At 32.6% G+C, this 20,543-nt stretch overlaps 1 protein-coding gene across 13 annotated transcripts in view; it reads left to right on the top strand.

The window, feature by feature from the left end:
- The first annotated feature begins 17,930 nt into the window (after positions 1-17,930).
- PIP5K9 (phosphatidyl inositol monophosphate 5 kinase) overlaps positions 17,931-20,543 on the top strand; it is a 46,597-nt gene continuing 43,984 nt past the window's right edge. For 10 of the 13 annotated variants that reach the window (XR_016059592.1, XR_016059594.1, XR_016059593.1 and 7 more), the window contains exon 1: positions 17,931-18,079. The gene's annotated coding sequence lies outside the window, so the exon portion shown is untranslated. Of the gene's footprint in view, positions 18,121-20,543 lie in introns of all 13 variants that reach the window. The other 3 variants (XR_016059591.1, XM_088872474.1, XM_020662007.2) reach the window with 1 other exon arrangement.

Raw genomic sequence — 20,543 nt, 5'->3', positions numbered from 1 at the left:
AGACGAATCGTAGAAGAGAGCACAAAAAACCACCAGTATGAAACCTACAAAGTGAGAGAGAGAGAGAGATAGAGAGAGAGAGAGAGAGAGAGAGAGAGAGAGGGATGAAGGCATACTTTTTCTTTATTTGCTTTTCCTCATCGAAGATATGGTCCAATTATGTTTCTAGAGAGTGTGTGAGACAGTGAGAGTCAAAAGAGAGTCTGATGAAGATTGTAACTAGCAAAGAAAGAGAGATGTTGGGGTGAAAAGTAGTGTAAAAAAAGATATTAGCCAGGGCAGAGAGTATGTATGAGAGTAGAGAGAGAATAAGGAAAGAAACATGTTCTATATTTTATAGTATTAAAGGTAGTTATGGGATGTTTAAAAAATGAAAAGTACTCCTTACAGACACATACCTTTTCATCTAAGGGTATCTTTTTAGCAGTTTGGATATTAAAAACTCATGCTAAGGCACCTTTTCAAAAGATGTGTCTCTATGTCTATCTCTTTCTAACTTATTTATCCAAAAAATGTCTTGATCCTTAAGACTCTCCTATTTTATTTAAAGTAAAAGGTATAGTAGATATTATTCTAAAATCTCAAAAAATAAAGAAAGATGATATATTCATATAAATATAAAGATTTTCTCCCTTATCTCTTTCTTAAACTCCTAGAAAATTTTCCTCCACTAAATGTCTCTTTCTTAAATTCCTACTCGTACAAACGCTTTTCTTTTCTCTCTCTCTCTCCAACGGTTACGTCTCTCCCCCCTTCCCACTCAGAGATTTTTAAAGAGATATTTTTAAGGAGAGAGAGAAGCAACATATTTATGAAAAAGGAAAGAAGAGAATTTATAGGAGTGTGAAATTCAATAAGATAGTTAAATGATTATCATCATTATCATTATCATCAAACCCTTTTTCCAACTAAAAGGGGTTGGCTACACGAATCTTGGTCTGTCATTCTACTCTATTAAGGGCAATACACTCAGTGAGGCCAGAAATTCCTATATCTTTTTTCACTACTTTGAATCATGACCTTTTGGGCCTACTCGTTGCCCTTTTTGTGCCTTCTACTTGAACTAACTCGCACCTCTTAACAGATGTTGTACTGGGTCTAGCCACACATGACCAGCCTACCTAAATCTACTCTTTCTTATCTTTGCTCCTAAAGAAGAGAAAGTAGACTTGATGATTGGCTATGTGTGAAATAATTCGAGAATTGAGGAGGTAAAATATGCAATGCAAAAGATGCATGTCAAAATAATAGAAGGGAAACTCCTCATGCTTAATATATCATAGATTTTGCAAAGAAATGCATGCTCAAACAAATTCTTTAAAATTTTCCTTTGTTTTTTCACTAATACACAAGATGTCATAATATCTTCTAGATTAGGGGACTCAATAGGGTCAAAATCAATACTTATTGGTGTAAGATCCATGTGATTGTCTTGATCTTTATTGTGTTCTTCTTCAAATAAGTCAATTATTCTTTTCTATCTAAATTTTCTAGAAAGTGAAAGCTCTACTCTCAATTAAGCTTTTATTGTCATAATCATAGAACATGTATCCCTTAGAGTTGTCACAATAGCCTACAAATGAACAGTTAATTATTTTATTATGGAGTTTTTCTCGTTGGTGATGTGGGATAAGCACATGTGCAGGTGATCCCCAAATTTTTACTATATTTTGGTTTGATTTTCTTCCTATCCAAAGTTTAGGGGTCAATTTTATAGCCGTAGTTGGCACTCTATTTAAAATGAACATAGTTGTACTAATGGCTTCTCCCCAAAAAATTTGAGCTAGGTTGGCATGACCCATCATAGATCTAACCATTTCTATTACAGTACTATTGCACCTTTCTGCTACTCCATTTTGTTGTGGGGTGTATGGTAAGGTCGTTTGATATATTATACCATGACCTCTACAAATTTCGTTAAATAATTTTGAGGTATATTCTCCTCCCCTATAGGCCCTTAGAATTTTTATGTCTTCCTAATTGATTTTTCACTTATGTTTTATATTCTTGAAATTTTTCTAAGGCATCGAATTTTCTACTAATAAGGTACACATATCCATACCTAGAGTAATCATTTAGGAAAGTTATAAAATACTCCATACCTCTATAGGTCTTAACATTCAATTGTCCACATATATTTGAATGAATTATGTTAAGAAATTCTTGTGATTTTTGTTGTCTTTTAGGGAATAGCTTCCTTGGCAATTTTCCTGATAGGCATGGTTCACAAGTTTGGAACTTAATTTCATTAAGATTAGGTATTAATCATCTTTTTACTAATTTTTGTATTTTATTTTTATTAATATGTCCTAATCTCAAGTGTCATATATATGCATCATTTTCAGCCACATTCATTGCCATATTGATATGAGAAGAAATAGCATCATTCATTCCATTAACAACATTTAGACAATACAAATTTTCGACTTCACAAATTTTCAACTTTCTCCCCCCCAAACATAAACTCGACCATGTTTCCCAATAGACACCTTCCCATACCTGAAACGGACCTCATACCCCTTTTCATCTAACCTAGGGATAGAAATAAGATTGCCCTCATATTAGGCGTATACAAAGTATTAGTGAGAAGGTAATTTACATTATCAGACAACTCCAACTTGTATGTTCCAACACCTAGCACATCACAGAAAGTATCATTTCCCATGTATATTCGCTGATCGCCAGTTTTGACTTCCTTCAAATTGACAAAACCATATTTAACTTTTAAAACATGTTTGGTCGATGTAGAGTCCACCCACCATCCTCTCATATCATAATTAGCCATCATAGATTCAAAGACCACATAAACTAAGTCAAATTTATTGTTATTCTTGCGGTTGCTCTTTTGTCCATTGTTCATGCGGTAGCCATTATTGGAAATATTTTTATTTGGACATTTAGGTTTGATATGTCATATCTCTCCGCAGTTGTAACATTTTGGTGGGTTGTTGTAAGCATTTCCTCTTTGTGGTTTGAAAACCTTACCCTTTCCTTTAAATCGATTGTTGCTTTTTCAATTCTAGGGTGGTCACTTTTAGAAGAATTTTAGGCAAAGTGCAATTCTGCCTTTCCCTTTTTATTTATTCTTTCTTCCTTTATACTTAGGTACATGGGTGCGTTCAACATGGTAATTCCTTAGGATGAATGATTAAGAGCAAGAACTACAGGTTTCCATAACTGTAGGAAACTATTCAATACAATTGACACTTGCATACGATCAGGAATGGGGTTTCCCGTGTCAGCAAGGTCTTTAGCAAGAACAATCATTTTATTAACATGCTCTATCACATATTCATTTTCCCTCATTCTACATGAATTGTATTTCTCAAACAAAAGTTGAATATGGGTTTCAGATGTAGATCCATATTTTTTAATCAAAGCTTCCATCATTAATTTAGATGTTTCATAATCTGTAAAAACTTTTATCAAGTCATCCTCCATAAAAGTTTGCAATGTAGTTTTTGCTAATTTGTCATCCCCCTTCTATTTCGCAAGTTCTCTTCTACTATGGGAAGAGGGGTTTAAACCCAATTCGGGTTTAGTGGAAATCAAAATATAGTTAAACTTGCCTTGAATCAATATGTAATTCATTTTTCTTTTCCACATATTGAAGTATGACCCATTAAGTTTTTTGGTTTTAGATAGTTCACTCATCACCAATCTAGCAGCCACGTTATCAAAAAGAAATACAGGAGTATCAATGAAATTCAAAGTTTAGATCAACTGATCACTTTTTTTATGAAAGATTTTACCAATTTCTCGGATAATAATGGCGGCACCCTTTGGTAAACGGTGAGTTACATATCTCCTTTGGTTGAGTAGCAAGTATTAGCTTCCAAAGAATCACCAAGGCGAAGGACAAATTTTAATTGAGGACGACAAGCCCAAATCTTTTCGCTACAAAAATAATTGAAGCGCAGTAGTGTGTGTTTGGTTGTGTGGAGTAATCAGCCTCTTGCTTCACTAAAAGAATGTGTATAGAGAAGGGCTTAATGTGCATAGAGCAGGGCTTTCATGGTCAATAGAGAGAAGGGTCTTATATATCCTACACAATAATGTTTCAAGAGAGAGGAATGCAATACGTGTCCCAAAAAGAAAGTTGATGGAATAGAGAGAATGGACAAAAAAATAAAAAAATCACCCAATAGAATTAAGAGAGAATGCAATTAAAGTTGTCTTACAAGGACAAATTTTGAAGTAAATGACAAAAGACTTTAAAAGACGAGAGAAAATAAGCTTCCACAAACCCAAAAAGAGATGTGAGAGAATAGGTCTTTACAAAAGAGAAAATGTCTCTAATAACTAAACATAGGATGAGAGAGAATGAGTCTCTAACCCCAAAAGAAGTATCTTGCCTATGCAGGTCTGTACCTACTATTGATATCAATGGCAATAGCGTGAAACCTCAAGTGAAAAGAAAGAAAAAAGGTTGAAATGTCAACAGTGATCCCTCGGTGGACCCAACCAAGATAGAGGAACAAGGAGACTACACCACCACAGTTAGAAAGTGCTCCCACAAGAAAAACTTGAAGAAAAAAGGGAGACCAACCATGAAGCTCTGATACCAGTGACGGAAAAATTTACAAATATATATATATATATATATATATATATATATATATATATATATATATATATATATATATAAAGAATTTCGTTGTAAAGCTTATGGATAGCTAGATAGATGGGCAATGGCTTTGAGATTATTCTCTGCATTCTGTCTATAATGGGTGAGTAGCCCCTTTTATAAGCATTGGAACTTATTCCCTTGCCACATATGGCAGATCTTTCATCCAATGGTCCAGATTTCTCTATGCCCATATCAATAGCTAAACTTTCTCTTTTTTATTATTCTCTCTCTCAAATAAAAAGCATTTGGTTTAATGTGATCATTAAAATATTATTGATGGGTGGTTAACAAAAAGAAAGAAAATGAAATTTACTATGAAAGATAGTCAAAGTATTTGAATGCAATGAGACCATTATAGCAAGTATATAATATAATTAAATTGAATTAAATGCATTTAAAAAATAGAATATAAGAGAGGGACCATGAACACTATGGTAGTCATGAGGCCCTAGTAGCCATATTGCAACAGAAAACACATTTGTTAAAAAACAGGAAGTTCGGTGATTCGTACGATGAATTGTAAAAGCAAAATAAATAGCCAAGAGTGAAAAAATGTTTTAGGGAAGTGATCCCCCTCTGATATTTTCAAGTAAACAAAATATTCCCTTTTAACAGTGCAGAGTATAAAAAAACAACAGTGAGCCTTTAAGGCTATGTAACCAAAAGAAAAAAAAAAAATGGTTTCCGAAAAGGTGAAAGGCAGGGATATTTTCACTATTAATGCAGTGAATAAGCAAATGGATAGAAGCCAAAGGTAGAATTCACATGAAAAGAAAAATATATGTGCATGAATCGAGAAAATTATACCTATGCATGATGCATATTAACAACAACAACATAAATATTTTATCATGCACGGATCGTGAAATTATAACAAATGCGTGGAAGAGAGACTGTAAATAGTAGATGTTATACCAAAAAAAAAAATCCAAAATATGAGTAAGATAAAACTTGGATCGTTGTAATACCAGTGATAGCAAAATTATGGTGGCAAGAATGAGAGTCAAACCTGAAATCTAAAAGCATGTATCGTGAGGCTAATGATCATAGAGCCCATATACTGATTAGGAACCCTTTAGAGAGAGAAGAGAAGCTTTTTGTAGACACACCCAGCTGCTATATAAACCTCGACATTTGGGTAGGAACCCTGACTAGGCCTTAGCAGAACCTAAGGTTGCACGCCCCTAAGAAGACACCATTGTCACTCGGATTGGACCATGGTGAAACAGCTCATGTGACCACAAAGGGGCATATGACTGTCCATTTGAAGCAATGACTAATGAAGTGGGTTTTCAAGCCCTTAAGCAAGGCCCCGACTAGTAGATCAAATTTGTAGACCGGTGAATTGAGGAGGAAGCTCCCATTGGTCTCAACCGCCAAACTTTCCTTAAAAACCTTACTGATCAGGAATGAAGCCCTTAAGAAAGGCTCCCAGTTGTTAGGACCAAAAACCACTTTGGTCATCCTCCAGAGGAAAAGCTTGGCATAATTTCCTCTCAAAGGTCATGTTGATGCCGGTGATCGATGCCTTGTATTTTTTGTTGTATTTTCCTCTCTTTGATTTCCCATACTTGTAAGAAAGAAGATGTGCCCAACGTTCATTTTCTCAACGGGGTCTCTGTTAAACAGACTCTCAGATCTCATGAATACTTATTTATATCTCACATGAATATTAGAAAATTTTGAGAAAATAATTATTTATTTATATATTATATTTAACAAAATCCTTTAGCAATGGATAAGCATAAATAGATAAAGCTCATAAAAATCCTTTAGGAACGTGAGGCCTCCAGGCCATACGTGCCAACAAATGGTACACAAGCAACTTCCCAAAGGACTCAAGATTATAAATTAGTGACAACAAATTTCATTTCTTGTTTCAATTTTAATATCTTTTATTATATTAAATGAAGTTTTAGGGGTGCTAATAGGTTGGGTTAAGTTCGGGTCCTGGTTCGGACCCTAAGTTAACGGACCCATACCCAAATGGATCCGACCCAAGGAAAAAAAAAAAAACATATATATATATATATATATATATATATAATTTGAATACTATAAACTTAAAATATATAACTATATTTATTATAATATTATCAAAATATTACATATTACATATTAAATATTATTTAATTATTAACACTATTCAGGTCGGGTCTACATGGACCCAAACCCGGATGTGAATAGTGTTCGGATCCAAGATTTGGACCTAGATTCGATCCGTTGGGTCCAATTTTTTATCCCATTCCCAGACCTAGGTCGGGTCTCAGTTCTATTGCCACCCCAATTTAGGGACATTTAACTTTAATCAAACATACCTAAACAATTTTTTAAAAAATAATTTGTGAAAAATAAATCAATCAAAATACTTTTGATGTTTTAGAGGTATTTCAATTATTTTATTTTCACAAATTATTCTCCTGATATTTCTTTCCGTTTAACTAATACAGAAGGGTAAAATCCAAAATTTTCAAATTAATACAATTAGCAGACAATATTAAATTGAAAAAAAAAAAAAAAATTGTGACCATCAATCTTAAATCCTTTTAATATTGACCGTTCGAGGGGCTTATGCACGAATTTGAGAATCCAAATCATATGGACCCCATACTGCCGCCCAGATGATTTTGAATGCCTACCAACAACGACAAAGATAAAGAAAACTTCTCTAGTTCCAAGGATCAATTAGCTTCGGAGCCCCAAACCAGAGGTAAATTTTGATTTTTCATTGGACCTGGTTTTCACGAGTCCCCCGATTCGTATTATTTTCATGCGGGCTCCCTTGAACACCCATTATTTGTATCGATCTTGGATCCAAATTTGTAGCGATCCATGATCTACACTATAATGATGATAAATATAACAAAATAAAATGTTAAAACATTTTTATTAGAATATTTTCCTATCAATTAGATAGGAATCTGTAGTTGTGATGTTCATATTAAATATGGACGTTCATGATTGTGAGGGCTAGTGAATCCGCTGACTCACGAAGCGCTTTTTCTTATTTATAAGCCATAAGACTCAAATGGGAGCCAGGCAAACGTGAAGTACAACATAAACTAAGGAACAAGCTCTTAAAATAGACATAAGAACTCATTATCGTAGCTGTAGAACTCATAACCATGAAGAACAAAATAGACATAAGAATATGCCTCTTTTAAAATAAATAAATAGAATTTCTCAAATCTTTGGGTAATTTTAAAATTTAAAATATGGCTTAAATGAAAGCTCTAGTCCTACATATGGCTTAGTCCTATCTGGGCTCGTAGGACAAAGAAACTTATGGCTTTCTGGGTGCTTTCATTTGCGTGTGTGCCTAGAGCATATTCCTTCGGGTCTAGAATTGAAGCAAATGGGCCGTTCGAATCTTGGGAAAGTTCGAGTCACTTTTTTGCAACTCAATTACTATAAATGGCGGGGGGTTAAGTTCTGTTTGGAATTTAGACTTTGTTGTGACTGTATTGACCTTGATTAAATAAGTGTACGTTTCGTTTGCATGAAATAGTTTTGTCGTATAAATTAATTTATTCAGAAATAGATTTCTTAGATTTAGGTTTCATGTACCTTTTTTTTTTTTTTTTCTCATGTTTAGTAAAATTGTCTAGATTTCTTATGAAATTGTTTCCTTTCATTTGGTAAACTATTTGAGAATCTACCATCCTGAAATCCAGAATGTAAGCTATTTTTAACTTTTAGTTGTTATTATAAATATTGTTGAGAACGCACTGATAATTATCTAATGATTACGATGTCTTAAAAAATACCCATTTATAACACTATTAACAAATTAGTTAACCATTAGATTTAAACATATTTAATGAATTGTTATAAATAAATAAAAAACATGGATTTTGAGTTTTTGAACATCTAGATCATTCCATCCAAAAATTGGATTCTACCACCAGGTTAGTCCTGATCGAGGCTCGAAAAAACCCCCCCCCCCCCCCCCCCCCCCCCCCCCCCCTCCCGATTATTTTAAAATAAATTGGAATCATATCTATATAGTTATGATTCTAATTTTTTAGAGTTTGGACAATTTTTATGGAAATTAATTTTAGAGGAAATTAATTATTCTTTAAAAATAATAATTTCTAAGAAATCATTTGCATGCTAACCAAACATGCCCTAATTTTGGACCTCGTTGATGCATGTTAGATCTTGTTCGATCATTTTATCTTGGTCATGCACTTTGACAATAGCTATGCAATACTGACCAAATATGCTTTTTGATATGGGATTGTCTACAAAGAGATCATTATCTTTTGTACATGGAGGTCACAATCATTCTTGTCCCTTAAATTTCAAAATGAGTGGTTGTAAGAGTGCCATTGAATAGACATAAAATTCCAAAAAAATTCTCAGATTTCGTGACTCACCCCAAGCCATTCATTATAACAATAATTGTGACCTCCATGTACAAAAGATAAATGGTTTATTTGCAGACAATCCCTTTTGAAATAGGTTATGCTTTTTTTATAACAATTAAAGTTTGTACCCTAGGCAAAAAGGAGAAGATTTTCGGATTTCCCTAACCCCAAAGTTAATATTTACTCCATAATAGGAGATTATACCAAGGTTTTAAAAAACACTTGCCCGAATAGGATATGGTCGATCTGGATCCGAACCGGCTGATCTGGATTGGAACCGGTCAATCTAGATCAGAACCAATCGATCTGGATCAAAACCAGTCAATCCAGATCGAGACCGACCGATTTGGATTGGGAATGATTGGGGGCAAACTGGTTCCCTCATAAGGTCGGTTTTCTTAGAGAACCAGTCAAAATTGACCACATTTTTTTATTTTTTTATTTTTAAAGTTTTTTAATGACCAATTCGGTAATTTGGATCGCCGATCTACCCAACTAGATCGAAAAATCGCTTGTTAGACCACATAACCCTCAATTAAGTCAATATTTACACCCCATTCAGATGGACCAAATTTTGAAACAGGCTCCCATTTAGGGTGAATAAAAAACGTTATAGACCAAGCAATGCTCTTTCCCTACTAATAAACAACTCACATCTTTTTGCATTTAGTAAGCCATGAAAACGGACCATTTATGCATGTCTCAATATTCATGTTGGTAATGCTTTGAAATGGACCAAATCGTCGTATCAATGTGAGGTTCTTTCTCCCATGCGTCGCCAAGGCAAGTCGCCAACTCAATTATTTGAACAATTCAATGATGATTGTAAGGGGGCGGGGACAGATGACCAGACAAGTTGGTAAGCAAGCTAGATTTTGTCGTTAGTTAAAGAAAGCCTTTTCCTTCTTCTTTTTGTTTTTGGGGTGGATCAGTGAGATATCGGGCTCCTACCCGTTTTGTTAAAAAACCAAAAATATGTTATATGGACATATCTTATACAACCTTTCGCATTTCGCAAGGAGACCTTAGCAACATCAGATAAAATAAAAGGCGTTACAAATCTTATGGACGAACATGTCACACAGTTGCTTTATTCATAGAAAGTGCTACTTTGGCCTAATAAATATCTCATCTCTTTTATCTAACCGTGTTTTTTCGTAGTTTGGCCATTTACCCCTCTTCTTTGTTTTCCATTGTTGAAGTCTTCTCTTTAATATTTTCTTTTTCTAGTTTTCTTCTAATGTTAACTTTAAATTTCATTATATAAAGGAGCAAAGCTCCATAATTACAATACAAAATAAAGAGACGAAGAAATAGAAGATTGTAATCCCTCCTCTTAGGGGTGACCCACCTTGACTTCCAAACACAATCTAAAACCTTATCGTGAAAGATTCTACACCGCCTATTGCCTTAGACACCAACTAAACCACATGGAGCACTTCTAAGGCTTCCACCATACAACTTCTACTTCGGAGCCAAAAATTCTTGAATCGGCACCCCATAACTGCCTTTCCTTAAGGAGAAACCCATTTAGTAGCCAGTTTTTAACAATTGGAGGAGCTCGCACACTTTATTTATAGGGGTCTAGGGAGTTGAGACCTATAGGTGCCTGACAAGAATTAAGTTGATAATAATATCATTTATTAATTATAAACTAAACCGATAAAAATTTGGCATAAGTGCAAACTTCTTAGTTCACTCTAAATAGCCTAATTAGATTTGTTGGGTTTATCTGGCCTTTAAAGGCCTTATGAGTGCTTATCAAATGAAATGATATCGTGGAACATGAACTCAATGGGAGTGTGGTCCCTCATGGGCCATACCATGCAAACGATGTTTGTAGATATCAAACTGTGCTTGATAATCTAAGCCAGTCGGTTGGAAAAACCCATGTTACCTGGGCATGAAGAACAAACCGAGGAGGGTCCATGGGTTAACCCTTGATGAGGTTGAAGAACATGTCCGGATGAGTGAGCCGAGGGACTGTGTGAACCTAGTGTGTGATGGTGGGCTACAGAGACGGGGGTCAAAACCTCATCCATGTGACATCACACTGTATGCATATCGATAGATCATTTGGGAAAGCCAAAAATCCACCTTTTAGTGTGAAGTGTATGTACGTACGAGAGATCCCCCTATGCGCCATAGAGTTGTGGTTGCATCAGGTCTTGGTGACTTGGATTCATCTCTAGGGGAGGACATGTAATCTACATATTGGAATTGCGACCCCTTGGCTCATTGGTCAGACTTTGATGACCCACTAATGAGCTCTTGCTTGGACTGTGGGTCATGAAAAACACTAAGTCGGTCTGATAAAACAAGTGTGGTCCGTAGTCCACAATTGAAGGTGGAGTGCACCATGATTGTTGATTCAATTCCTAAACCATATGGATCTATTTCCCATCAAATCAATTTAATTGTGTCTTTTTATGATAATGATTATTTTAGAATTATTATTTGAATTTTTATAAACATTTGGATATTTTATTTATAATATTTGGATTTATAAAATTAAATATATTGATTTTACTATGTTTTAATATTCACTATAAATTATTTGGTAATTTTAAATGCATAAAAAAATTAATCATGGGGGCCCATTGTGCACATGGGCCCACCATGTTTATAGAAGGTGGGGCCCACATGTGCCTTCCATGGGTGGCACGCCCCACCTCTTACTACTTTTGATTTTATGAAAAGTTTTGTTTCATGGTCCATGTGACCTTATGTTTTGGTAACTTTAAATTTTGACATGTGGTCAAATTATGGATTGCGTTTGTATTGACTATATATTGACTTAATATGGAGGTAGATATTCACTTGATATATCTTTGATAGATTTTATGGAAAATATGTGTAGAGATGTGCTATTTTATGGAATATACAATATTTAATTAAAATTAATTTAACTTATTTTCTATTGATAGGAAAATCGTTTAGGAAAAGTGGATAAGGGTTCATGCACCTTCCATAATGTTGATGCTCATCTATGAAATAGATGACTCAGATCTCTCACCCCACAAGTCACCTTTGATCGACGGTCCATGTTCAATCTCACAAGAAGAAGCAAGTCAAGAAAAACCTTAAGAAACCCTAATATTATTTAAGCCCATAAAAAAGGGATTGTCTCTCTCTCATGTTTAATCTCTCTCTCCCACATTGTGAAAATGGGCTAAGGGATTAGGCTATAGATTCTTCTCTCTCTCATCTCTCAACTATGGATTTATGGCTAAAAGTCTTTTTTAAGGTTAGCAAAAAGAGAATCCATCTCTCTCAATCTAGTTGTTAAGGGAATTCAGTTAGGGTTTGAGTTTGTGATCAAAGGGGTTCATGTTCCATTGGTGTGGCTTAGCCTAAACTTGTTTTCCCAGTTTGAGATTGAAACAAGATTGTCGATCCCGCGCCATCGAATGGTAGTGACTCGGTGTGGGGTGTAATAAGCCTGGTTGAGGTAATATCTGACACTCTTCTCTTTTATTTCTTACAATCTTTTTTTTTTATATTCTCAAGCATAGTGCATAGTTATTTTAATGACATCAAGTTTTAAGATCTTAGTTTTATTGCCATGTTGATTTTATTTTGAAGTATATGTTGTTATAAAAAGACCGCCTGTAAGTGTTTTGCCAAAATAAAAGGGGTGATATAAAAAATAAATAAATCAAGAGTAAGACGGTTGTTGCTTTTCAAACACATGCATGTGGAGATGCACATAAAGATTTGCCATAAAATTCTACTCTCTTTCCACTTTTGCTTTGTAAGGACATATACTATGATCCACGAGGAGCGTACTTTACACGTACTTCTTTGCCCACAATAACTTTTGGGGTGGGGAGGTCTTCTTGACTTGAAACTTAATGACCCACTTAAAATTACCAAATTATTATTTTTTGAAAAAAATATTACAACACTTAGATCTTACCTTTATATGATATCGGTTCAATCTCGTGATGTTAATTTTTCCAAGAACATATAAATCACAATTTGCTTTCTTCTTTTTTTTTGTTTTGGGTTAGTTACTAGGTTGAAGAAGTTACGACCCTAAATTTTAAAGGGCAGTGATCTAATGCAACGGTTGTATCATAGTATAATGAACCACACTTCTAGAAACCATGTTAGTGTTATTTGTATGACTCAAAATTTTACACACACACTCTCTTCATCTCAAAAATCAATCCCCCAAAAACAAGAGTTCAATTTGAACCCTAGATAATGTCAAAATGAGTCTTTTCCAACAACGAATCTAGATCGTTCATTTGGTGAATTTCAAGATCTTAACCTTTACAAACTCAAAATCATTTTTTATTTTTTAACATTGTTCATCTAATGATAGTAAAGCCATCTAATTGGAAAAGAAAAAATCCTTATTAGGCCTAAATCTAAGCATCTTATCAAAATGGATGGCTTATGTTGATTGGGCTAAAAAAATACTTTTAAGGTTGTGTTTTCAAATTTTTTTTTTTGTGATTGTTCATTAGAATGAAAAAAGTGTATATTTAGAAATTTGGATCAAACAAATGGCTCTAATATGATTTTTGAAGATTATTGCATTATATTACTATATAACCGTTATATGAAATCACTGCCCTATTTTAAAATCTTCAAAATTAATTTTTACCCTGAAGGGTAAATGGACAATATACTTCCATACGAGTGCAAAACCTTCTCTCAAATTCCGAAATATTTTTCTCCCTATTTATGTTGACAACTTATATTTTGCTTTCTATTTGGAAGGTCAGGAAATGATACGTGAGTTCCCTAGTAATATGAAAAGTAGTTTGTGCCTCAAGGGACACACTTCTACAATAGTGTTCCTGACACATGTAATGTCCATCTTGGAGAAGGATGTTAGAAAAAGTAGCCCTACGAAACACCAAAATCAACGGGTATTAAAACTATGTCAAAATTTTTATTTTTATTTTTAATATTTTTCAGATTTCTATTCATTATGGTTGAGATTTTCATTCTCTAAAATTTTGAATCCAAAATCCATCTTTAAAATAAAGTTTAGAAAGAAGACTCATTTAAATAGGTGACAACCGACTCATGGAAACCGTGTCCATTACAATATGCCAAAAGATATTATGCCACTCCCTTGAGAGTAGAATGGATATTTAAAGTTCAAAAAATAATGTAGATCAAACAAATATATGGACACCTGAAAATCTTGAAAATTGATGGTCTAGAAAATACATTACAAGAAACACTATTTCCAAGACTTAAAGTCGTTTTTTTTACATGCATATATCTCAAGATCGAGATGATTGGATTTTAGGCTTTTAGTTTGATTATTTAGGGCTTCAACCTTGTATAAAGCTTTTTCTAAAATTTTTTCTAATTGTACCTCTATTCACTTTAAAAAACACTAGTTGTATGCACCTGCGTTGGAGGTATATTAAAATGTTATGCATGTAATATATTTTTTAATGCTATTTTATAAGTAAAATAAATTTGTAAAATCTAAAATGAAAACATAAAATGAAATAAAATTTAAAATAAATTCCACAATGAAATAAAAATAATAGTTTCTCATACATATATGGAGAAAGCAAAAGAGAAATGGAATACTTTTCATAGCGAAAGAGAGATGAAATATTTTTCATAAGCAAACAACAATAATTGAAATTCTATTTGTTTGAATTGACATAAATTTAGTGAAATGAATAAATTATTTACGCATTATACTAAATAACACATAAAAATTTAATATATCAAATTAAGTAACATAGAAAGGATATTATTATGATTATTAATTTAATTATAGTAATATTTATTACTTATAAAAATAAATTTATACTATAGAATTATTCATGTGTTATTAAAATAGATTGATATGGAAAACTTTGAACAATAGATTAATATTATTTAATTAAAATTCTAGTGGTATAATATAATTGTTGTATCTATAACTAATCAAACTATATTTAATACCATTATACCAAACGAATTATATTATTCATGAACATATACTACTGATATTTATAATATTGACCAAAAGTATCTCCGAAAATAAAGCTAATGTGGAATATATTTGTATAGTACTATTATTATTAATATATAGTTACATTTATAATAATACAATCTATAACTATAATTATTTGTATAATAAATATAATATGCAATCAAATATTACAATTATAATTTTGCTATTTTAATAATAATAATACTTATTTTGTTATGAATATTATAATAGTTATGAATTATAAATAATATAATTAAAATGATTAATTATCACCATGTTAATTATTATTGAAAAATATTATTAAAGGATATAAAATACATAAAATTTGTAAATTTTTATTTCTTATCAATAAAATTATGTAATTATAATTTATTGATAATGAAACTTAATTATCATATTCTCCACGAGTAAATTTATAATTTTTAAAATGAATAAAAAATATTATAAAGTTTCAATAATTATGTAAGTGTCATTATATTATTGTAAGTAATTATTATCAAATTAATATAATGCTAATAGATTAATTAAAATATATAATTATCATAATTGTGTTCAACACTATAGCAATAATTAGTAAACACTATTATCGTTATTCAAATTACTCAACCACAACTACTCGAGCCAAATGATATTCTTATTTATTCTGAATCTCACAATAAATTAAATTTATAAATTTAATAAATAAAACATAATTAGGTTAAATAGAAAACAACACAAATAAATATAGTAACAAACTACAATCAATAAAAGAAACTCATTTTGTTACCAAACATTTTAAAAGGGTATTCAAAATTTGACAGCATCCAGAGATCTATGATTAACTGTCATAAAACCACAACAATTAGAAAATACTATTATCATTGTTCAAATTACTCAACCACAATTACCCAAGCCAAATAATAAATTTTTTTATTTCTGATTTACACAATAAATTAAATTTATATATTTAATGAAAAAATATAATTAGGTTAAATGACAAACGACAAAATAAATATTGTACCAAACTACAATCAATAAAAGAAACTCATTTTGTTACCTAAACTTTCAAAAGCGTGTTCAAAATTCGGTAGCATCTAGAGATATTTAATTGGCTGGTATATTGGCTGTAAATCACAATTTGGTAAAAAAAATATATCAAAATTAAAATAAGATAAAATTAGATAGAAAATAGTGATAGACTAAGGGAAAAGGGTAGGTATGGTAAGAAACATTTGAGACAAAGGGACAAAGGGAGAGAGAGAGAGCATACGTGGAGAGAGAGAGAGAGAGAGAAGGGGGGGGGGGGGAGAAGGACGAGAGGAATAGAGATTTAAAGAGATATAAAGAAAGGGATATTTAATAAGAGATTGAGAGAGATTTAAGGAGATAGGGATGAGTGAGAGGGGAGAAAGAAATTACAGTTGATATCATTTCATTTAAAGAGAGAGATAGTTGGAGAGAATCAATGAGGTAGAAACCTTTAGCATTGAAATTTTTGAAAAGAGAGACAATCACTTGAACCATTTTGGAGAGAGATTATTGGAGGGATTTAAGTAGGTGGAACCTTTGCCTTTGAAACTTGTAAAAAGAGAAATACGAGTTCAACTGTTTTTTTGAAAGAGAAAAAATAGGGAGTGGGACACTCATAAAAATAGTGCATGTCTCCTTCTCGCTTAATGTATAGTGTGTTATCAAACAATAAAATAAACTCATTTTGTTACCAAACATTTTAAAATGACATTCAAAATTTGACGTCCACAGATCTATGATTAACTGTCATAAAACCACAACAATTAGAAAATACTGTTATCATTGTGCAAATTACTCAACCACAATTACTCAAGCCAAATAATAATTTTCTTTATTTTTGATTTATACTTATATTTAATGAATAAAATATAATTAGGTTAAATGACAAACAACACAAATAAATATAGTACCAAACTACAATCAATAAAAGAAACTCATTTTGTTACCTAAACTTTCAAAAGAGTGTTCAAAATTTGGTAGCGTCTTGAGATCTATAATTGACTGGTTTATTGGTTTTTAAATCACAATCTGAAAAAAAAAAGGTCATGATTAGAATAAGACAAAATAAGATAGAAAATAGATAGAGATTAAGAAAAATAGGTAAATGGCAAGAAACATTTGAGACAAAAAGAGAGAGCTCATGTGGAGAGAGATGGACAGTGGGAGGGAAAGGAGGAGGGGAGAGAGATTTAAGGAGATGTAAAGAAAGAGATATTTAAGAAGAGATTGATAGAGATTTCAGGCGAGAGGGATGAGTGAGGGGAAAAAGAAATAAGAAGAAAAAAATTAGGGTTAATATTATTTAATTTAAAGAGAGAGATAGTTGGAGAGAATTAAGGATTTGGCTTTGAAATTTTTGAAAAGAGAGATATTCACTTGAACTGTTTTGGAGAGAGATTGTTGGAGAGATTTAAGAACGTGGAACTTTTGGCTTTGAAACTTGTAAAACGAAAAATACTGGTTGAATTATTTTTTTGAAAGACAAAAAATAAAGAATGGGACCCTTGTCATAAAAATAATACAGGTCCTCTCGTCGCTTTTTATATAGTAGATAGATAGATAATGCCACAAGATTGAATAAAGACCATCCAGATGGTGAGATCTAAATAACTTTAATTTCAAATTCCTTCTTGAGAGTAATTATCTAGTAATTCTTAAGTAGTTTTAAAAATTTCAATTTGAAAAAATCTTCCCAGCTTAGTTTATTTGATCGAAGGAGTAGAAGTAAATGCATGCATATTATTGTCGTAGGATGCGGTTTGTGTGTATTAAAATATAAAAAAATAGTGTTATTGTAATAAAGAACACACGTACAAACAACGTAAAGACCAGCAGGTGTCAGCTGGCAAAAAGGACGGTGGGTTTTGGCGCTATACATCATCAACCTTTATTTTTATTATTGTCTTCCTCTCCATTATTTATTCTCATACTAAATAAAATGTGCACAAATGATGAGAATGATAACATGAGTGTTACAAAAAATAACATAATTTTATAACAATAAGGTAATATTTGCCAATGTCGACTGTAAATCAGAGCGGTGGTTTGGGCGTCCTTGGGTGCGCAGTAAGCCCAGATCCACTCCCTGCTGGTCCAGAGTTCAAAGACCTGGTACTCTCTCGCTCTCTCTCAATTTCATATGCTGATCAAAGGTCTGCTCTGTTCTTATTTTCTGTGTTGTTAGGAGGCGTTTATATCAATGATTTGTTCATCTTTTGCAGTAAGGGGATTAAATTTTGTTGCTAAAAAAGTGTGGATTCATTCTGAGATTGTTAGTTGATGATTCCTCTAAGTCGAGGCGTGCCTCATAACAACTGAGATTCTGAATTTTTTGGGTGGGTTTTATTTTTCTTGGGGTGGTTCTCAAGGGCCAATTGCGTGAAGAACTTTCTTCCATAATTTGTATCTTGAATTTCCCCCTTTTCTTGGTGAGAAATTTTCGAAAATTGGTTTTCCCTAAAACTGCCTTGGTATTATGTAAATAAAATTCTGAGTTAGAAAATGAATTCAACATATTCTCTTACACAGAAAGAAATCAATAATACGGGTGAATTGCTGTGGAAACTGAAAACCTCCTAAGAATCTCACCTCTATATGGTTTGCCCTAAACATAAAAAAGGTGAGGATGCTCTCTAGGAGGTGTGTACGCCTCCTTTTAAAAAATGGTGAACATTTGTTTTTTATTTTATTTTGTTTTTCTATGGGAATATTATTGGAGTTTGCTTCACTAGCACTGCGTTATCGATAATTATGTTTATTGAAAAATCTACGGGAAGGTTTTTGAGATTGCCATGACACTCACATGGTTTCTTAAAATTTTTGTGTTGCAAATATGCAAGACTGTGAAAGAGAGCTTATTAACGGTATAGCTTAAACACAATTACTTTTTTTTTTTTTGATCGACTAGCTTGGCCGGGATACTTTTGTACTACTTACAAAATGTTCCAATGCAATGGGAGGACAACATGAAGGGAAGGTTTCTAAGCATGTAAAATTGTCTGTTAAGTGTTTGATTATGGGTGCTTTGAAACCTGGAAGTTTATTCTATTTCTCTTTAGTCATGTTGAAGCCCATGTGGTAAATTGTTCTTCAATAAATTAGTTTTTTTACCATCACTAGTAATATAGCTTTTCTCTTTTGTTGTATTCGTAAATTAGAACAGGGAATCCTTATTGAGCTGAGCCAAATTGTTTCTTTATATTTTTTTGAGAAGTTAGCCAAAAGTCACTTCAACATTCGAGAATTGTTTCTTTATCAGAACTGTATTATTGGTTATTTTAGCAAGCTGACCTTCGTTTTACTGAGAAACTGATGTTGATTAAAAATCTGTCTTGTTGTAAACACACATAAATAGGGTTAGGGCTACAACTAAAATGCACCGTAACTATAACGTATTAACTACTATATCCATCCTCACGAACACTATGTAGAAAATGTGCATTATGTGCCTTTGTCCCCTCCAATCTGATACTAGGAAGTCAGTCAGCTACTCATTGTCAATTATATAATTTCATCTCCTTGAGGTCATTCTTTGGTGATATTTGGTTGAGATTTAACTTATGAAGTGATCACCTAATGAAGTGCATGTGGCTCAATTAGTGTTTGTTTGTTGGATGCAGAGTTTTATGTTTTAGGTAAAAGCACATAAGTTTGTGTTAGATTTCATTTCATACAGCATGACTAAAATTAGGGTATGTAAAGTATTTGATGCTAGTAATTAAGTAAAAGTAGTTGTTGGATAATTGTTCCAATGTTTCAAAAATGGTCTGCCCAGCGCCTAGGAGCCCAAGACCCTATGCACTGCATGCCTAGGCCTAGGCGGGCTCCCAGGGATGGTTTTTTTTTTTTTAAGGTACCCAAAATGGCAAATGGGGTAATTTTGACCCCCAAAGAGGTTTAAATAGGTTATGGGGCTTATTTTAACCCCCAAAGTTAAAAAAATAATTCCATAAACCCTCTTAGCTATACCTATTTCTAGGAATTGAAAGTACTTTATGTGGTTTGAAGAAGCTTCCTAAACTTTTCTACTTATTGTGGAATATGCCTATTTCTGAGAATCAAAAGTATTTTTTGTGGTTTGAAGAAGCTTCCTAAACTTTTCTACTTATTGATATTTCTGAGAATCAAAAGTATTTTTTGTGGTTTGAAGAAGCTTCCTAAACTTTTCTACTTATTGATATTTCTGAGAATCAAAAGTATTTTTTGTGGTTTGAAGAAGCTTCCTAAACCTTTCTACTTTATTATGGAATATGGAGAGTTGGAGACTATTACTAATACATATCCTATTAGACTTTCTAAATTTTGTATGGTTTGAATTTTGAAATTTTGAACAAGTTTATTCTCAACATACGATATGTCATATGTTTGTATAAAGCATGTTACAATATTTTCAAATACAATAAATTTCAAAATTGACACAAATATATGTATATATTATATATCTATAAAATTTGTACTACATGGCGCCCAAGGTTCTGAGCGCCCACCTAGGCGCCAGGTTGGCCGCCTAGCTTTTTTTGAAACCAAACAAGATTTCATGATCAATTGGCCATCATTCTCATAGAAGGTCTTAGGA

This window comes from Amborella trichopoda, chromosome 7, assembly GCF_054954075.1.
Source record: "Amborella trichopoda isolate Santa Cruz 75 chromosome 7, AtrichopodaSantaCruz75HAP2 v2.0, whole genome shotgun sequence".
Classification (NCBI taxonomy): Eukaryota; Viridiplantae; Streptophyta; class Magnoliopsida; order Amborellales; family Amborellaceae; genus Amborella; species Amborella trichopoda.
This window is presented reverse-complemented; position numbering and strand designations above follow the sequence as displayed.